General features: G+C 32.4%; 1 long non-coding RNA gene and 3 other non-coding genes across 4 annotated transcripts in view; 3 read left to right on the top strand and 1 right to left on the bottom strand.

Annotated features, from left to right (window-relative positions):
* Positions 1-5,258: 5,258 nt before the first annotated feature.
* Positions 5,259-19,015, top strand: part of LOC111469351 — a 27,395-nt gene continuing 13,638 nt past the window's right edge. The window contains exons 1-3 of the long non-coding RNA XR_002714855.1: positions 5,259-5,284; positions 14,785-14,793; positions 18,148-18,156. This is a non-coding gene — a long non-coding RNA (uncharacterized LOC111469351). The remainder of the gene's footprint in view (positions 5,285-14,784; positions 14,794-18,147; positions 18,157-19,015) is intronic.
* On the top strand, positions 9,342-9,422 carry TRNAL-AAG. Its single transcript has one exon. It is a non-coding gene; the product is annotated as a tRNA-Leu (tRNA).
* TRNAL-AAG lies at positions 10,150-10,230 on the bottom strand. Its single transcript has one exon. It is a non-coding gene; the product is annotated as a tRNA-Leu (tRNA).
* On the top strand, positions 10,959-11,039 carry TRNAL-AAG. Its single transcript has one exon. It is a non-coding gene; the product is annotated as a tRNA-Leu (tRNA).

The following is a 19,015-nucleotide window of genomic DNA, read 5'->3' as shown; positions in this document are numbered from 1 at the left end:
GCTATTACCAAACTCCGGTTAGAATATGCAATAGGGATGGCATAATGAATTATAAGCTATTACGAAGACAATTTTTGAGATTATGGAAGAATAGTAAACTTAGTTTTCAACACTTCTATAACGGGAATTAAGCATATATGCTAAGACAAATTCAAATAGGTTGAATATGTTCAAAACTATGCCCAAGTGTAGGCGAGAAACAAAGTAGTCTTTTATTTAATTTTAAATAGAAAAACATATTTGTATGACACACGTGATTTTCTAAAGTTTCAAATGAAACACATGCACCTTTAATAGAGTGAGTACTAAAATTCAAATTGTCATGCTAGATGTCCAATTTGAAGACTTATTACCCAACAGTTATGAGGGATGTGACTAATGATAAATAAGTTCAAGTCATAAAATCTAGGGATTTGTAGATGTTCTTGTTAAACTCATAGGATATAAATGGATCTACAAAAAGAAAATTATGTATAGATAAGAAGGTATCCGCCACCGACCAAAGCTCTAATGTAGAGAGCTAACCTACTAGTTGGCTTACTTGCTTGTTAGAGGACTAGTTGGGTCGATAGAAGTGGTTCAATCTAACCTTTGCATCGATGTTTGGCATTCTCAAGACAAATGATGATTTTCTTACTCTCATTTTCTTTCACAAGGTAAATAGGCTGAGATTACCTCCTTCACTATTCTTGAACAAGGTAAAGCATATTCAATAGCTCTTTGATTGACTCCTCTCCCTATTTTTTCCTTCATTGAACTCGGTAAACAGGAAGGAAAGACGAAAGCAAGACAAGATGAATGATTACAGTGAAAGAATCAATGAATTAGCTGCTTTTCAAGACTCAAGAGTTTACGAACTGAACTACTGAACCTGAACCTGACCCTTTAGTAAATGAATGAAGAACCTTTACCGTCTTTGTCTTTTAGAGTCTATTATTATTCTCTGATTTATTTTTATATAAAATATGTTAAATGAATATTTAAAATTCTTTTGTGAAAAGAAATCTAAGAGGATGCATCTACCCATATTATTATATGGATTTATTATTAAAAATCAAAAGCCAAAGGTTTGCTAAAAGAGTAAAAATTCATTTTTGAAATGAATTTAACCTATCTCTATCTCTTAAAAATAAACATTTAAGGACAAACGATAATATTGTCTCATGTGTATTATATTGACAAAATTGTTGTCAAATATTTGATGCAAGACTTCAAGAATGATAATGATCATTGAAATATTAAGTCATAGTATCGTAAGTAACCTCAAATGTTGAGAGTATGATTAATTATCTTTCCTGAGTGGGAGACAATTAATGCGTATAGGAGAATTAACGTTAAATATACAGTTAGTTGGATTATATTAGTTAAACTAATGATATGACCATTAAGTAAAAAATTAAAGTTTTCTCAGAGTATCGATGGATAATGAGAATTTTTCATTTTGGGTATGGAGTTAAAGATTTGATCTTTAAGTGATACACTAGTTACATAAATTTAGAGAAATTTATGTTGAGATCAATTTTACCTTAGATTGTGAAGTATGGTATACAAGCATAATATTTTTTGCTTGTAAAGCAACAAAATGACTTGTATGACTATAATAATTTCTTAAACATTTGAAAGGTGTTTCAGATATGATTTAGTCGGTCACTTTTCATTGTAATGATAGTTACACAAAGACTAATATTAAGGAAACTATAAAAGATCAATCTATAAAGAATGATATTGAGAGAAAGCATCGCCGTAGTGACCAAGATGACTTTTAATGATAATTATTTTGATTTATATAAAATGGTTCTAGGCAAGTGGGAGAACATGTTGGGTATAGAATATGCCCTAGGACACATGTCTCACCCGCTTTAGTGCAAGTGGGAGATTGTTCGAATTTATGCCCCAAACCCTCCTAATTAATTATTTAGTTTTTAACAATAATTTTTATTATTTTATTTGTAATTCAATTATTATCCCTGATATAAAAATCAAAGGTTATTAACCTAAAGAGTCTATAGTATATGGATAAGGTTGGGTGCCTTATCCTGGTAACACTATTGATACGACCCACTTTGTAATCGTTACAAATGATTTGATCCAAATCATTTATGTGGAAACATGTAAGTGGGGTAGGTGGACCAATAAATATTTAATCTCTCTTTATAAATCCGTTAATTGAGAAGATTAATATTTCACATGATGATCATATGCGACTCGATCTTAATCCTGAGTGAGTTATGAACTCGTGTCTGTGAGGGCTTGTCCTTTAATTTACATGGGTAAGAATGACTCTTTTAGCCGATTCAATATGCCTACCATTTTGGGGACTTGACCAAATAGGGAGTTGGGAACATAATATCATAAGATGAAATTCACTCCCTTCCATATAAAGAAAGTAGATGAGTTGTTCTTCAAGTACTGATTCCGGGATTTGAACAATGGGAACCCACCCTCTCATTAGTCTGAGAGAGACTTGTTTTATGATTGGATCATAAACAAATTGTTCATTAGAGAATCAATTAAGGTGAAAGATGTAATTACAGGGGTAAAACGGCTTTTGAAAGAATCGACTTGCTTGTAATGGTTATATCAATGGACATAACTTATTCTACAGTGCATAAGAGTGCAACTCTAAGTCGATAGTGTTGTGACTTTAGTTAATGAATGAAAATTGTTTTATTAAAGAGTTTGATTAATTAATTTTGTATCATTGAAGTTTATAATCGATAGATCCATAAGGTCCCTTGTTAGCTCATAATAACGCTAAAAGGTTCAATTTACTTGAAAAAAATTTGAAGGTTCAAAATAGTATATTAGATATAATAAACCCAAAGCAGAAAATAAATTTAATTTGAAATGTCAGATTAATATTTAATATATTAGATATATTAAATAAATAGAGTAAATATATTTAAATCAAATATATTAAATATATTAAATAAATAGAGAAAATATATTTAATTTGAAAGGTCAGATTAATATTTAATATATTAAATATAAATAGAAAATATATATTAATTTAAAGATTTAAATTAATATTTAATATATTATATATATTAAATAAAAAATATATTTATTATATTTGATACAATAAAATATTAAATTAATGTATTTTGATACCTTAAATAAAAATATATTTAAAATTTGAATAAGATTTAAATTAGTTAAATATATATTAGGATATCTTATCATATCTAAATATGATTTATTTAAGGTATTATATCCTAATATATCAAATACGGAAATATATTATTTGACAAATATTCTCCAAGAGTTCCTATAAATAGGACTCTCGGGTTGAGCCAAAGACATATGATCTCTCCCACATGGAGAATGAAAGTACATCTCCAGACAATTCTCGAAGCTCTCTTTCTCCAATTCCTTTGGGATTTTCTTTGAAAAGGCTCCCACAAGTCTTGACCTTGTGTTCGAGTCATAGTAAGAAAGATCTTGTGGAATGTTGAAAAACTTCTACATGGTTGGAATACTCCGAGGAGTCTTACAAGCTAGGGTTTCTACAAAGGTAGAGTTTTTACTCTTGTATTTATTGCTTTGTTTTAATTCTTAATAAAAATCAAAACAGTTGACAATGTTTCCGCTACGTGGATGAAGAGTTCATTCCCTTCAAACATGTTAACATAGTATACATGTTGTGACATATGGAGGTTCATGCATCATATAACCTTCATATTATAGCATAACTCATATCATATCATAAATCGTCACATAACATATCACACATCAAATATCATAACATCACAAAATATGACACGTATAAAGGTCATAATGTACGTGTTATTCATACAACATACAAGTCATTAAACCAAGTATGTGGGCATCCAACAATAGAACTGCTTACTTGGTTGGTTTAAGACAAGGTCATTACCCATCCTTGATGCTAGCTTAAAAAGTTATCATTGAACTCAAATTTCATCTAAGGAGTCGTGTGATTATAATTTAGAATTCTATTATGGTAATTGACTCACCTCATTTGCATAAAATAATCTAAAAAATTATCTATAAGTAATTTAAATTGACAAGACAGTAGTCATAATAACTTTAAACGTCTTTAAAAGTGTCAAAAGACGTATCTTGAAGAGTAAAAAATGGTAGTAAAGAATCTAAACGTATCAAACCTAAATCAAATGAGTCAAGTTATAGCCATCAGAGTATGAATCCTCTATCTCTTAGTTGTCAAAATAGGATGAAACTGAGCAATTTTAACGACTAAGTAAGCTAAGGGATCTTCTTTTATGTTAGAGTTCACCTTTCGACTTTGAAAAAAATGACAAAATCTATTTACATGACGTAATAGAGTATTAAACCATTTCCTATTTATACTCGCGTCGTTTATATTCAATGGAATGACATTGTCCACTTTGAGCATAAACTCTCATGACTTTGCTTTTAGTTTTCCCAAACGGTCTCATACCAAAGGAGATAGTATTCATTACTTATAAACCTTTGATCATTCCCTTAATTAGCCAACTTGGAACTCTTCCCCCAACAATTCTGTCCTCAAACAAAATACAACATAGAGCATCTCCTAAGACCTATGGAGCCCTCGAACATCCTTCTCTTAATTGAGACTCAACTCCTTCTCTAGAGCCCTCGAACAAAGTACACCCTTTGTTCGACACGAGTCACTTATGACTACACCTTTGAGGCTCACAACTTCTTTGTTCGACATTTGAGAATTCTATTGATATGACTAAGTTAAGGGTATGACTCTGATATCATGTTAGGAATCACGAAAATCACATTAGTATGATATTGTTCACTTTGAACATAAACTTTCATGGTTTTACTTTTAGTTTCTCCAAAAGACCTCGTACCAATAAAGATGTATTCATTACTTAAAAATCCATAATCATCTTTTTAATTAAATAATGTGGATCTTCTCTCCCAACCATCCTCTAAGGTATATGAATTCATGAATAGAATCTTCATTGGCTTCATCTCCCCCTTAATTGTCTTTTTTGTGGTATCACCCAACAAGCCTCCAATCTTCGACAAAGTTCACGAATTATTGAGGATATGAAATCGGATGGGTGATTATGGATATTCTTGTATTTTGTTTTCTATTCTATGCAATTTGATGGTATGGAACGCTCGGAATATGACAGCGTTGTGTTGAACTATTCAAAAGTGACGTAAGCGTCGAGCTTCAACTGTGCTATTATCTGTTGAACCTTTTTCATGAGATCTTCAATCTTTGAGGTTGGGTTTGATTAGCTGAGCTATTCATTCTCTAATCGAAGAATATGATTTCTAAACACTTTCAAAAAATAAAGTTAGAAAGTTTTGGCTAAACTTCTTATGTTTAGCGAATCGAATTTTCACACAATAGATGTTCATTGCTATGAGTTGAACAAAAGATCAATGATTCGTGGAAAACTCTTGAAATAAATCAAACAATGATTTGAAGAGCTAAGTTTTTTAAAAGATTTGTTTTTTTTTTTCACAAGAGAAGGGACGTGTAATTTTAGATCCGTCCATTTTTGTAAAGGAAAGATTGTCTATTGGAAGAAACTATTTTGGCAAGTAGATTCGTTTTCTTCAAATTCCATCCATTTTTAATTGTGTTGATTTGGGTTAAAAAAATAAATATTGAAATTGCTGACCTACGCCCCTTCATACATCTTTAGGTGCAACTGCGACTCATATTAGGTGCATTTGGCTTGGGTTTACTATTTGGATCCCGCTTTTGCTGTTCGGACTCTTTCCTACCATCTTTGGCCGTTCTGAAGCCAATTTTGACGTTAGATTCGACACACAAATAGTGACCCTTTAAGTTAACTATTTACGTAGTCTCCTGTCCCTACTTAAAGTGGGTTTATTCTACACATGATAATGACTCACAATGATTCATTCATGTCACAAGCGATCTCATAAGTTCTTCAAATTTTTTCTTTGGTGTCATGGAGATTTTCTAAGTTCTTAGGATGTCTATGTAATTTGATTCTCAACTATTGTTTCTAAGACGTTTAGGACTAGCTCATCAGCTAGTCTATATTCTGGGTGCACACAGGTCTAAATCTCTGATTGCTGCTTATGAGCCTAGAGTGCTCAGTCTACTGAAAATGTGCTAACCTGAGTTGGCTCGAAATCGCTCTAGGTTTTATGCCCTAGTCTTAACTTGGTTCTCTTGTACATGCTTTACTAGGAAAATTATCCTCTTAAACACCTAGTACATGATATATATAATCAAAATATTCGTGCAAGTTTATTAGAGAGATATCTTATCAATCGCCTAAGCACTAAAAGTAGAAACTAAAACATTTGCAAACAAACAAGCTCAACCAGAAGCTAGAACACGTCACTGTAGAGCATCCTCCTTTCTAGCACAATGGAAAGCATTTAAAACAACATTTATCTTAAATCTTACATAGTATACTCATCCATATTACTCGTATCATATCATATTTTAGTCATGCATATTTTCTTTCTATCTCTAGGAAAAATTTAAAAAACAACATGCATTCCAAAATCTTACCCTAGCAATATATCGATAATTTTCCGTATCATACATACAATGCATTCTCATAAAAAAGAAATTACTCTTCTGTAGTCCTAACATACATATTCTAATCACCTAAGGTAAGAAGCACTTGCATGCTAGCACATCCTAATAATCCCTACAAGTATTACTTGCCTTAGTTCATGTGGTTATTTATCCGAATGTAGCATGCTTGTAGGTCGTTCATAAAAATAGAGTTAGTATCAAAATCGGGATGAAAAATAGTCAAACAAAGGTCAAACGAATAAAATAGCATTCATGCGCTTCACATGTTGCAAGGGAGTTCTACACTCATTTTCACGCATGGCACTACAGGGGTAGTAATAGCCATAGCTGCATGTATTTATTAGACCAGCAAAGCAGCAAAGGCTTGTATCAGTGATCCCCTGAATGCTAGAGAGATCCCAAACCAACACTTTCACTGAAGGGTATAGACAAACTTTAGAAGAAACTGATGTTTATTCAAGAAAACATTGAGACAAATTAATAGAAGATCTGGTAGAAAATGTAGGCCACAACCATGTCAAAATAGAAAGAGTTCTAATCACGCTAAGATTAGATCAGCTTCAATTTCAAAGCAATAAAAACCAACGAGTGGTGCAAAAATACTATGGACCAGCTGAAGTCATAAGAAGGTCGGGAAGACATCATACATGATTCAATTTCTCTTATGGATGCAAACTAATCCTGTTGTCCATGTCAGTAACTTGAAGCGTTACTATCCTAACCAGGAAGACACTAAGCACAAGAAGGCAGTATGATCTCCCGCTACGAAGAAAGTAGGAGAGATTCTAGCTGATAAGATGTGAAGAGTTGACGAACCAAGAATTGATTTTCAATAGTTCATGGTAGATTAGAAGTGGCTCTTTAATTTGAGATCAACTGGAAATGCATCGAGAGACTTGAAGTCAACCTTATCCTACATCGCTAAGTTCACAAAGAGTTGGTTGACAAAGACGTCAACCAATTGAGTGGGTAAGGATGTCACGGTCATATTTTTCGAAGGCGTGTTTCTGTCACGACTAAAATACCTAAGAACTACAGGGGATGTGACTAGTTGTCAATTCTTCCTACCAACTTATACGCTATCAAAGTTGTGGTTGTTGCTTATTTGCTTTTAGTATATAACATTACTTTCTTTCAAGTTGTTTTCAACTCATTTCTTCCCTCACATTTTATGAAATATTTAATCTCAAATGTGACTCGAGGCTCGATCATACGTTAAGATTGTCCACAAAGTTCAATTTTCACATGACTGATTTGTTCACTAGGTTAGAACAAGTGTCACACAATCACTGTCCTGCTGCCACAAGAGTGCGATTATGATATTTGGCAATCCCAATTATTAAAGTGTTATAAACTAACTTTACTACTCTTCCAAAATCTCTCTTTTATAGATAGTTTTAAAGGCAATCTAGTTCATATGCAGTCTCTATCTCCTAAGAAGGGTCTGGTAATGGCGTATAACTCAATTTTTTATGCGACCATTTCTACAAGGACTTAATTTCTTCTCTTACATCACAATTTTCACAAAATTATATTGACTTGTAGAGTTGGAATACAATATCACTGCCTATAAATTAAGCTTAGTACACAAGGTTGTTGTCATGTCTATTATGATATGATAATAGTGTTTTTATAGATTTACCTACATTAATTTCAATTTTAATCTTACTTTTTCAAGAAAAATATTTAAACTTTAGTTGCATTTGATAAAGATACTTATACATTAAATAATTATCAATCACATCGATGAAATATTCATAATGTTCTTTTAACTTCTACATGAATTCCGAAATAATGCATAGGTTTTTAAGTTGATGGTTCTGACTTTAGAGGGTCTGTCATGTGATGTTCTACTCTGTTCATAATAGCCCTATCACAAAAAATACATATCATTTCTATGCTTCATAACATCATAACTAGATGCCATAAAAAACTTTTGGTTAGTCGAAGTTAATATAAACCATAAAACATCATAGAAGGTATAGTAAGGGAATTTTTTGCTATTTTACCCGTATCATTGGTTTATACTCTAAACATGCTCCTATAACCTTCAAATTTAACATGCATCGTGAATTCACGGTATAAGGCCATAACACTTGTAGGCTCTCTTCAAATTCAGGACATGAAAAGGAAGCTCTCATTGTCTTCTGTAACAGCTCTAAGATCACCAACTTTGACTTGTACAGAAGCTCCACAAATCTTCATCTAAATTTCGAGGTCTTTTCCATATTTGATTCTCGACCCCTCCGACAATCTCAACTATTGGATGGCTTTGTGACAGTTCCATGTACATTTCATATATTAGAGTTGAGATGACCAAATTGGTCTAAGGTATTGTGTTTCTTTTAAGGTTTTAGCCCATCCCTAATCTATTTTCATTCCTATACCTTTTTAAGAAATAGGTAAACATTAATGTCTAGAATTTGACTATTAATGTTGGAGTTAGTCTAAGAGGCTAGATTAACCTTTTGGTTTGAAAGTACACGAGTTCAAATCTCAATAATAATTTTGAAAAATTTCTTGTGGATCCTTCAAAATTTATTGTGGGATCCTAATAAGGTTTAATATTTTAATCCCTGAACCTTTATATAAAATATGGATGGATACATTTATCAATTTTAAAAATCGAAGTTGAAATGGATGTGGTTGATCTAAGGTGCCAGATTAAGGTTTTAATTTGAAAGGGCCTAGATTCAAATCCCTCTCTCAACGATTATTTTGAGAAATTTCTTGAAAATCCTTATATGGATTTAGCAATTAAATATTTTGATCCCTAAACCTTTATAAAGACTATGGATGAATTAATTTTTTTCCAAGCATCAAAGTTGAGATGGCCGAGTTGGTCTAAGGCGCCAGATTAAGGTTCTGGTCCGAAAGGGCGTGGGTTCAAATCCCACTCTCAACAATTATTTTGAGAAATTTCTTGAGGGTTCTCGGCTGAGTTGGTTTAAGGTGCAAGATTAAGGTTCTGGTTTGGAAGAGTGTGGGTTCAAGTCGCACTCTCAATTTTTTAACGTTTAATATTTTGGTCCCTAAACCTTTATAAACAATACACATAGATTAATATTTTTTAAAGTATCAAAGTTGAGATGGTTGAGTTGATCTAAGGTGCCTAGGTTCAAGTCCAACTGAAATTTCTCGAGGCTCTTAGATGGATTTAGCAATTATATAATTTTTTAACGTTTAATATTTTGATACATATGGGTTAATTTTTTTTCAAGCATCAAAGTTGAGATGGTGAGTTGGTCTAAGGCGCTAGATTAAGGTTCTGGTTCGAAAGGACTTGAACCTTCTCGATGATCCTTATATGATTTTAACATTGATGGACCAAAAATGATTTCCCACATACTTTGAGAGCCTATAACTCGTGCTAAAGTCCACGACAAAGTAAAAATTGATTTCCTAACTTCTTTTTTCCAATATCATTGGCATTAATAGTTGGCCATCTCAACAATGGGATTTGAACTCACTCTCCCTTTCGAACCAGAACCTTAATCTAGCGCCTTAGACTAACTCAGCCATCTCAACTTTGATGTTTGAAAAAAAAAAATTAATCTATCTGTATTCTTTATAAAGCTTTAGGGATTAAAATATTAAACATAGAGGACTCTCAAGAAATTTCTCAAAATAAATGTTGAGAGTGGGATTTGAACCCACGCCCTTTCGGACCAGAACCTTAATCTAGCACCTTAGACCAACTCGGCCATCTCAACTTTGAAGCTTGGAAAAATAATACTCCATTTGTATAAAAAATAATATAATTGCTAAATCCTTTCGAACCAAAACCCTAAACTGGCACCTTAGACCAACTCGGCCATCTCAACTTTGATACTTGAAGGAAAAAGAAAATTAATCCATCAATATTTTTTCTAATTGATTGATGTTTCGATGATAACAAACCTCCTCTAACTTAATAACCATTTTCAGTATTTTGAACGGTTGGAAATAACTATTTCAACGACTTTTTAATTACTGAAATCAAAGCTAAAACGAAGATAATACTATCAAGACAACATATCGATGTGATGATCTGACAGCTAAATCAAAATATGACACATATCATTTTGAGAGAATAATAAATGGTGGGGTTTTTCTTATGTGTCATATTTTGATTTAGCTGTCAGATCATCACATCGATATGTTGTCTTGATAGTATTATCTTCGTTTTAGCTTTGATTTCAGTAATTAAAAAGTCGTTGAAATAGTTATTTCCAACCGTTCAAAATACTGAAAATGGTTATTAAGTTAGAGGAGGTTTGTTATCATCGAAACATCAATCAATTAGAAAAAATATTGATGGATTAATTTTCTTTTTCCTTCAAGTATCAAAGTTGAGATGGCCGAGTTGGTCTAAGGTGCCAGTTTAGGGTTTTGGTTCGAAAGGATTTAGCAATTATATTATTTTTTATACAAATGGAGTATTATTTTTCCAAGCTTCAAAGTTGAGATGGCCGAGTTGGTCTAAGGCGCCAGATTAAGGTTCTGGTCCGAAAGGGCGTGGGTTCAAATCCCACTCTCAACATTTATTTTGAGAAATTTCTTGATGATCCTTATCTGATTTAATAATTATATTATCTTTTAACAAATGTTTAATAATTTTATCCCTAAATTTTATAAAGAATATAGATCGATTAAGATTTCTAAACAAGATTGCTCACAACTTTGATGAACCAATCAAATGTTAAGAGGTTTGTATGTAATTGCCCAACAAGGTGGAAAAATGACTCGCCAAAAATGATTTCCAGCCTACTTTGAGAGCCTATAACTCGTGATATAGTCCACGACAAGGTAAAAATTGATTCCTAACTTCTTTTTGCAATCTCATCTGCCACTTTTATGAAGAAATCAAATGCCAAAAGTTACCGGGTGAGAATAGGGGAGACCAGTTTCAGACGTATCCCATGGGTGCCCCCATCAGACCTTCCTTTAGTCTTTCTCTATACTTGTATGAATTGGTTCGAAATAATCCAATAGCATAAGTTAACCAAGATTTTCTTGGAAATTAAGTAAGTTTAGATTAACCCACTAAATGGACTCCATTACTTATGAGAAATGACATATTAAGGTTACACATGAAATTTGGTAGTCATTGGATAACTTTAAACATCAACATGACTTATGCTCGCTTTATGGCCATAAGCGTTATTATGCTACAAGTAAGTATTATTATGTGTTACAAGCTTTATGGTACACCTTAGGTTAGCCCACAGACTTCCAAGTACTAAGAGTTCAAGCTTGTTTCTCCAACCAGACCCTAATAACGAGTAGGGGAAAAACTTAAAATTCCAAATCACCCCGCATGCATATGGGTTGTGTCAAAGCTATGTCAATTGGTTTCTTGACACCCAAGTATTTTCGAAGAAGACCACAAAGGCTAATAATGTCATAGCTCGATTTTCTAGTTTGTTGGAAGCACGAGTTACAATTCAGGTTGGCTCGACCGTGTAAAAAGAGTTGCCATCAATTTTTTTTTTATGAGATTTGGTCTTGAAGGGAGAGAATTTTCAGAAGAATTCTAACCACCTAAATTTTTTTAGGTAACATAAGATTGTCATGCTAATATTGAAGGTGGAAATACTTCATTTAAACTTTCGTAAAAAGTGTTCTCTTAAAATATAGTCTTGGCCTTTTGTGTTTTGAAAACACCTTTAAAACGACACAACAGAAGACTAAATGAAATAAATAAATGTTTAAATTCAAAACATCCTATCCTAGCCTAAGTATAAGAAAATAAATGTGACTACTCTATGCATGTGTCATGGTCTCGAGTTGCAATGTCGTCATCAGCCGTACAGGAATGTCTTGCCTTAACTTGAAATAGAAATAGCACGTGGCTTGAGTATTTAAAGAAATACACAGTAAGTGACCCGGTTATTGTGGTTAAATGCAATGACGGGACCTATTATCCTAATGGGCAACTTGGATGTGTACCATATACTCTACACATAGCCCATACGTGCGAGTATGGACTCACCAGTAAGTTCGTACACTGCTTGGCTCCTTTCCTTGTCGGGCGAGCATGCTATAGTAGCTCTTTATGTCGGACACCCGTTAGAATTAGTAACCATCACGACAGCATTATATAAAATATAATGATAGTTCTCCTGCTTAGTGGTGTACGCGTCCCTACTCTCGTGATAGTATAGTGGTATCCCCCAATGCATGAACCCACGTAATGCATGAGATCCCAATATTTTTCAATTTTCAATATTATTAAATATAATCCCGCTACCGTTTTTCATTCATATCATATCATTTCTCATTTTTTCAGTTCTCATATCCTGCATAATTCTAACGGGGTTATATTTCATGTCATATCTCGTGATATCATGTCATTCATAATAAATATGTTTTATACATACAATTTAGGAGACATAGCATAACTTTCTATGTTTTTAACATAACATTTCATGAAGTGCGATTCATACAACAATTATCTCAACCGTCACATAAAACAATCTAAACATAACCTATCACATCACAATATATCATATTATAAGCATGTCAATTTATATTATATATAGTACTATAACATATTTCATATCATTTTCATATCATATCACAACATATATATATATATATATATATATATATATATATATATATATATATATATATATATATATATCCGTTATTCACATTTTGTATCATAATCATATCATATCGTAAACACTTCGTGGTCATATCACTCCCTAACTTATCATAGCCTTAGTGTTCTTATACATATCACAGTCATATTGTTACAGGAACCTTAGTCATATCGTTACAAAAACGTATTTTAATGCTATTATTCTATCAATCTATCATAATCATCTCCCTTTCTACCCATCACCTAATCGTATTCTTTTATCAATCGATTATGGTCATATCGTCTTTATCAATCTCTTATATCCATAGCACTTCGATACGTAACATAACCTTAACGTTTCATGAACATATCTTACTTTTATCGTTACATTATGTTTAGTGCATCCTTCTCGTATCCTATCTCAAACATATCATTGAACACATCGTACCGTAGGTATTATCATACAATTAACATATTATAACATATACATATCATATCATACGCATATTGATCCATAAACATTCACACATATCAATATATATGATACGTGCAGAACGACGGAGCACATGTCAACATCAAATATAACCATATCGATAATAAGGCCACTTACTTGAATAGCCTTAGCCGAAGTTCTATCTAACTCCAAATTAGCTTTGCTTTCATCCCTCGAATTCATTCTCACTTATGTCAAGGCGTTTCTCCCTATTTTCACCGAATTTCTTCGATAATTAGAATTCCTAAACTTTGTTAAGTATTTAATAAATTCTTAATCTTCCGATTTAAATTTAATATTTTTAAGGATATAAATATGTCTAACAATACCATGCTTACCAACTTACCATTTATTAGATAATATAATTTCATAATATATTTAAGAATTACTTTATAAATGAGAATATATGTTGTTATTATATTTACTAGTATCAACTTTTACTCTCTGTTTTTTCATTATATTCTTTTTTATGTGTTTATCTTCCCTTTTCTTTTTCTCTCGGTATAATCGGTGTGTTTTTATTTACGTAACATTCGATACGTAATCAACTTTTACTCACTTCGATACGTAACATTCTATCATAAATACACAAAATGCATCAAGCCTCCACGTAATTTTCATTTTTAAATCATCTTTATGACACAACTCTATACATTGTTCACACATTACTCTAAATAACACGTAAGCATTGACTTTCATACATTTATCATCATTAATATTAACTAGGGTTGTGTCTTTGAAAACTCGTCTACATTGTGCATCTTGACATTTAATACATCCACATCATCTTAATATAAAACATCATAATGTGAAGTCATTTCATCATCATATATCTCACATTATCTTGTTATCATGCGTCGACATCATCATATCATCATTTAACATCATCATTTCCTCATATAGCATCACACATCATCATATAACATAAGATAAGTCATTTCATCATCATATATTCCAATGTTGTTATAAAACTATAAATAACAAAATACAGATATTTAAGGACCAATTGATAGTCTAAAAATAAGGAAAATATAATGATCTTGAAATTATAAAAAAGAAAATTAGTTTAAAGAAACCCTGCCTAACAAAAATAAAAATATTTTACTTACTTTAGAAAAAACTTATTTATAGGGATAAAGGGCCTTCCATTATTCGAAAAATATAAATTGTGATATAACAATGTATACTAGGTTGCAAGAAACCTAGAATAAATAAGTTAAAATTTAGATTTACTTATATCGAACCAAATCTTTAATTTGTTAAAAAAAATCTAGTCATCAAACGTTGGTTGATAACTCGCCAGAGTGTGTTATTATAATCCCCTTCCTATGGATGGGTAGTAGTTGAATACAAAGGGAGACGGGACTCATGACTTCCCACTGGGCGAGAGGTGCACCTACCCGAAAATTTCAATTTATTTTTTTCCTCTAAAGAAGTATAAAAATGATTTAAAAATACGATTAGCTCTGGCGAGTTATCAACCAGCGTTGACGCCGTAGAGAATTCAATTATGAGGATTCACTCCTTAGAACAGGAAAATTAAATTGTCTTAGTTCTAACTCTTAAGAGATATTACTATAAATATATACTAAAATAATTGGGCTCGGTCTTTGATGTAGAACTTCTAAAATAATTAAGAATTCTAGTACATGTACTAATTTTTTATTCGGAAGTTACTTTAAACATTGAATGGTCAAAACATTTTAGGTAACTTTCGATAAAATTGGTACTTAAAATCATTTACTTTTTACAAAGCCAATAAAAAATGATGGGTAGAAAATAAAAAGAATTCTAAAAAATCTTTGTTGCTTTTCAACCGACACAAAACATAAATTTCCCGTTTAAGAAAATGCATTTAAGAATTTGTAAAATGAAAATAAGATGTTTTTAAAGTTGCCCGACGCGTCTCCCCCCTTTCTAGTCGTCGCGTGTCCATCGTCGATTGCCTGAATTCAATAAATATCCACATTTCGATCAAATTGCATAACTTGAATTAACTCGATTCCTTCACGAAAATTCAATATCTCAGTCCAATCTAGATATATTTTTATTACATTTTTTTATATTTATAGGCCTTAATAAATGAGTTCGAAAATCAAAGAAAAATTAGTTTCTTACCGAAGTTGGACAATTCTCGATTTCGATTTTCGACACAATTTTTGTCACATTTCCTTCGAAAATTTGCAAGAATCCTCACCTAAGTTATTGTAATTGGTTATTAAGACCTAAATCATCAAAAACTCACAAATCTACGACGAAATCCCGAAACAAAAGAGGTCGTGGACTTACCTCGAGTTCTTGCCCGTTTCTTGTCGGAAACAAACGATCCAAACACTCAGCCCGCTCCTCTTGATCCTCTGAGTAGATCTAGAGGGAGACCTTAGATTGAAAGTGCTTCGATGTTCAGATTTGAGCGTAGAACCTATCTTCCTCTTCTTCTTCTTAAAAACCTTAACTCCTCTTTTTCTCTCTCTCTCTCTTTTCTTTTCCTTGCGGGTCGGTCTAAACCCTCTTAAGAGTTGTGTGCGGGGAAAAATTACTCTTTTGCACCTAGTTGACTTTGACCTAAATTTTTCATTAAATCACCATTTTTTTTAAGTTTCCTAAGCTCCTTGATGTGTCCGAGCATCTTTTCCTTCTAAACTAGTTGAAAATCATGCTCTAAGACCTTCAATAAAACTAGAAATTCGTAAAAGTTAGGAGAATGCTTTTCATAAAGAAGTGCAAGTTTGTACCTATGGAGCTTGGGGTGTTACAAGCTTGAACTTCACTTACATTACTCCATAATGTGCTTAAAAATGCATATCAATGTAGCTTATTCAACACAATAGTGGTGGAACAGAGTGAGTTAATTTGTGTACCTATTAAAACCATAATTTTTTTTAGTAATTCATCTAGTCAGGATGCATAGGAAGGAACTCATGATCTAATATAAAAGACTACTAGAATATTCTAGTCTACTTTGGAAGGTTCATAGTAGAATAATTTCCATCATGGTTAAAATTTAAGGTAATATAAACGTACTATTCCATAAACGAATGTATGTAGTGTTAGTCTGGTTAGGACTGAGTCCCACATTGGCTAATTTAGGAAATAATCGTTGGTATAATTAGGAATACATTTGGTATGAGGCTTTTTTGAGAAGCCCAAAGCAAAGCTAGAGTTTATGCTCAAAGTGGACAATATCATATCATTGTGGAGAGTCCGTGATTCCTAACTTGATATCAGAGCTATGCCAATAAAATTCTTGTTAAGGATATTTAGTAATAAATTATAGTTTACCATATACATTATATTTGATATTTTATTATAAGGCAAATATCTAATATTTGCCTTATTATCATAGTATCTTTCCATTTATTGTTATTTTCATTTATTACTATTTCCATATCCTTATAATTTATTTGATTATAAATAAGATAACTTTCACACCATTTAGGTGTGGTGGATTAATCAAACATTCACATGATATCAGAGCCCTTTCGGTTTAACAACCGTGATTTTTTTTTTTCAATGGCTTTTGAATCCTCTAATCTTCTTCTCCACCACCCCTGCTGGTTTTGACGCCGCAGGGGCAGTCTTCATGGCTGCCGTAGTCGGAGCCGATTGATTACTCTTCGGCTCCACCCTATTGACCTCCAAATCACCTTTCGTCATACTCTGTACATACAACCTCACCTTTTCCAACACAATCGGTTTTCCCCTTGGCCAATATAGTATCTCTCATTTTCTTTCCAATCAACCTTCATCCTTCACATAAACCCTAACCTAAACCTATCAACCTTTTTGCAGAGATTTACCTTCGGAATCTGGGTGCCGCACTGGCCTATTCGCCAACCAAGTTTCAGCCGCCCTTCCTGCCAAAATTGGCTTCTTCGCCCGATGAGACGACTCTTCCGACTGCCCTTCTCGCCAAAATTGGCTCCTTCGCCCAATGTGGCGACTCTTCCGGCTTCAACATTGTCTTTGTCCCTTGCTCTAGGTTTCCCCTTCTACTTCTTGGGGTTAGAAATATTCTCACCAGAGCCAAAGCAGCATCGTCGCTAAGCGACAATCCCTCTTCATGGGTTAGACATATTTTCGCCGAAGCCAAGGCAGCATCGCCGCTGAGCGGCGATCCCTCTGCAATTTTTGATGGCCAACAACCGGGTTGTTAGCATCTTCATGAAAAGTGTTTCTCAACCTCTTTGAATTTTTCAGATTCAAGCTTAACGTTCGTTTAAATCTGACGCTTAGCTTGCGGTGGGGTGTTAAGGATATTTAGTAATAAATTATAGTTTACCATATATATTATATTTGATATTTTATTATAAGGCAAATATCTAATATTTGTCTTATTATCATAGGTATCTTTCCATTTATTGTTATTTCCATTTATTACTATTTCCATATCCTTGTAATTTATTTGATTATAAATAAGATAACTTTCACATCATTTAAGTGTGGTAGATTAATCAAACATTCACAATTCTCAAATATCGAACAAAGATTGTGAGCTTCGAAAGTGTAGTAAAAAAGTGACTAAAGTGTCGAACAAATGATGTATTTTGTTAATTAACTAACAAGTAGTAACAAATAGTATGTTTCTTCTTACCGAATTGAAATAGATTCATCTAAATTTCACATAAAAAGTGCAAAGATCAATAAATTATGAACCTAGTTGCTTATTATGGGGGTGTTACAAGAAATAATCTTGCTATATTACTATGCCTACCAACTTCCAAACTTTACATGTGATTAGGCAAAATGTCTATAATGGAGTAAGAGTTGAGGAAGGATTCGCTCTGTTAACCTACATCAAAATCAAAGTGTTTTTATAATGAACCTTTCATCTTAGCCTCACGAGTCAAACATATGTTTTAGGTTAGAGAAAATGATGCCTCCAATTAGTATGTCTATTAAAAGTACCACAAATAGGCTTTTATGACTTTGATATGTACCATGGACAATATGTTGATACAATGGTTGTCAATGAACAAATTCTTAGTACATTGGAAAACATTTATAAAAATACTGAGATCACGTATGCAAGACAAGACATTGAAGGCATTTTTATTTGAGGAACAATTCACGACATTATATAAATATTTTTTTGTGAACACATTATACTCTATAATATAATATTTATTTTGTGACCGTGCTTTCTGATTGGTGTGTAAATGCATTAGATTTTTTTTTTTTTTTTTTAACTATTATCTATCAATATTTATATCAAGTTGGAATGAGGAGAGATAAGCTACATCCTCAAACCTAGATCACAAAGAAGATATCTTGGGACTAAAAGTCATAAAGAAGAAAAGATCTCTAACACATAAATAATTAAAAAATCTCCAATTATTACTCTTTGTGAACCCTTTACATCGAATGTTAATGAGAATACAGTTAAACGTAGTCATATTTCAATTTCTACGATAGACTCGTGCACAAGATTAGTAAT

This window comes from Cucurbita maxima, unplaced genomic scaffold, assembly GCF_002738345.1.
Source record: "Cucurbita maxima cultivar Rimu unplaced genomic scaffold, Cmax_1.0 Cma_Scf00039, whole genome shotgun sequence".
NCBI classification, from domain to species: Eukaryota; Viridiplantae; Streptophyta; class Magnoliopsida; order Cucurbitales; family Cucurbitaceae; genus Cucurbita; species Cucurbita maxima.
Note: the sequence above shows the minus strand (reverse complement) of the source record. Positions and strands in the feature narration are given on the sequence as shown.